Consider the following 3,337-nt stretch of genomic DNA (forward strand, 5'->3'; position numbering starts at 1 on the left):
ATGGTTTCTTTAATTACGAAAATCACTGGGCTTCATATTCATATCCACCACTTGTGTCGTGTGTGCCACGTGGAAAGTAGGATACTTCGCGGTCGGTGGCAGAGATGACGTAAGCAGTCTGATTACACGGTGGAGGGTTTTGTATGGACGTATGGTGGAAGAAGAATAGTCCAACTTCTTGACCATTCGTTCCAAAAAAGGAATCACCAGCTATTCATTCCTTCTTCTATAACGTACATAGGTCATCGCATACGTTTATTATTTTGTTTTTCGCTTAACACACGTTTATGTATTTTAATACTTTTAGAATATAAGTATAACATATGGGTCTTTCAATATTATTAAAAAAAAATACTATCTTAATTTAGATTCATGTGATTTATAATGGATGATGATTTGAAAGGATAACGAATTTTTAATTGATTTGAAAGGATAACCAACTTTTAATTTTGTTTACAGTTAGTCATTTAATTTTTTTTTATTTACCTATTAATTATTTGAAATTGTTCGTATTTTACCTTTATGACCGGTTATAGCCAATCATAAGAGTAAAATGTGAACAATATAAAATAATTTATGGGCAAATCAAGCATATAAAAAAGTTCAGTGACTAAATGTTTGAACAATGGTAAAAATCCGTTACCCTTTCAAATCATTATCTCATAAATGGTTCTAAATGTTATTAAGAATGAACAAAACCTGAATATTGAGGTCACACAACTGAGTATGTTGTAATATTGTATGATATAACTTTAATATATAAGGTACAAAAAATAACACTTAGAAATGTAGTAGGAGCGACTTCAATCACATAGAAACTGAAGAAAAAAATGTGGGTTCAAACACTTACTTAGGACATAGGCGACAGTTTTTACTCTAGAGGGTGGAGATGGTCGATGTAGATTGTACGAGGAAGAGGGAACATATGATAAAGAAGTGTGAAAATAATGTGATGTTAGATTTGAATGAGGTTTTTCTCTTTATAACAACAAGAGCTTTGATTAGAGATTGTGGATGCAAAAGATCATGGTCGTGTTGTTGTAACGAGAAAAACTTCATTCAAATCTAACGTCACATTATCTGCACACTTTTTTATCATATGTTCTCTATTCCTCGTATGATCTACAACGAACCATCTCCACCTTTCAGAGTGAAAATTGTCACATATGTTCTAAGTAAATGTTTGAACCCACCAATTTTTTTTCTTTAGTTTCTATGTGATTGAAGCAAAATTGTAAAAATCGTTCGACATTAGCTAGCCGGTGGACTGGGGTCAAATGATTAATCGGCTAGGCGGAGATTAACCGGGGGATTAATCGGGGACCATTAATTGCTAATTTGTTAGATTTTAAAAAATTAAATATGACTAGTATCATATAAAAGTTCATAAATACCACTAATATCATAACAAAATACTAATATGATAAATACAAGACTAATCATATATCAAATAGTTTCTATTGAGATATAACTTCTTCAAAGTGTTCAAATTTTATGGGGTTCTACTATTTCAGTCATTTTGTATGCATGGATTAATCGCTAGGCGCTCCCAAATCGGTCAAGTAGCGCCTAGGGATTAATCGGAGATTAATCGGGACCTAATCGGGATTTTTACAACACTGGATTGAAGTCTCTCCTACTGCATTTCTAAGTGTTGTTTTTTGTACTTTATACACTAAAGGTATATCACACGAATATTAATACTCACTTATGTGACCTCAATATTCCACTTGTACTCATTCTTAACAACATTTAGAACCATTTATGAGATAATCACTTGAAAGGGCAACAAACTTTCAATTTTGTTCATATTTAGTCACTGAACTTTTTTCGTGCGTGATTTACCCCTGAATTATTTGAGAATGTTCACATTTTACCCTTATGACCGGTTACAACCGGTCATAAAGGTAAAATGTGACGATATCAAATAATTCATGGGTGAATCAAGTACGGAAAAAAATTCAATGACTAAATGTCAACAAAGCTAAAAGTTCATTACCCTTTCAGGTCATTATCCTGATTTATAAGTATTGTAACCTTCATACCCATATCTTATTGTAGTTCATAAATCAAAATAAATTTTATGTTTTAAACTTGAAAATTATAAGAAAAAATTACAGTAATATACGAAAAAACAAAAGGTAATAAAAAATAGCTGAAGCATCTACTTAATTAAATTATATTTTTTTGTTACATGTCATACTTTCATTAATTTTGACTCATATCATTTTGTGGTTATTTTAATTTTTTTTTTCGCATGTCATTTTATGGTTTTTTTTTTCATTTTAGTAAATTTCACATACTATTTAAATATAATAATTACAATAAATATAATATTAAATGCATGTCAATTTAATTAATTGACTTTCTTTTTAATTTCAAAATTCTCAAATTAAAGCGTCACTAGTTTCTTTTATCTATTTATCTAAATTATCTGTTTGAATTTAAAAGAGAAAAAAAACACTTTAGTTTTAATAATTCTTTATTTTTCTTAGTTTTCTTATAAATTCCAACTTCTCAAATGATGTATTTTTCTTTTAAATAAACTCATATAATACATATATCTCACACCTACTTGTTTAATATAGCATCTTTAGGAGATGATGTGGCAAACCCTTAGTAGTATTCGGGGGATGAGAACACTGCTTTGTATGCATGTGGTGTTATTAAGACTCTTTGCCCTCTCAACATTGTTGAATACATGTTAAGAAAAAAACGATGTCCATTTTTATTTTTTTCCTTTTTAAAGTGGTGTGGTGATGTGGTGAATATTTCTAGTAAAATGGAGTAGTTTGAAAAATGATATGGCAGGTGATATGACAAAAAAAAATGTTTAGAGGGAGACTCATATTCCAACAACCTAAACCAAATTTGTCGTCAACTAGACGTTTATTTCTCATGATACAGTAATTACAACGATTCTTCAAGATTGTCGAACATTTCTAGGTCTATACGTTACATTTATAATAGCAAGAAGATGCAGTAGCAGAAGGAAGAAATGAGTGATGTCATTTTAGTTTTGCAGTCTCCTTTTGATTACACAAAACTTCTATTTTTAATCACTTGTAACTATCAAAAATGAATAAATAATTTGATATTAAACATACAGTAAAAATCGGAAATTAATACAGTTGTTAATCTCAAAATAAAAATCGACATACCTCGACATACCAAATAATAACAACTTCAATTCTGTGTTTAATGTGGTTTAAAATTGAAAATCATATTAACTTTTAAATTAAAGAGAAATTTCAGTAAAATGTCTTCTAAACTTTTATGGTCGACCTAATGGTGCCATAATTTGTGTTCTTTTGATACACACACATAAGTTTGGTGA

Source organism: Lactuca serriola, chromosome 6 (genome assembly GCF_051521515.1).
Source record: "Lactuca serriola cultivar US96UC23 chromosome 6, Lser_US96UC23_V15, whole genome shotgun sequence".
Classification (NCBI taxonomy): Eukaryota; Viridiplantae; Streptophyta; class Magnoliopsida; order Asterales; family Asteraceae; genus Lactuca; species Lactuca serriola.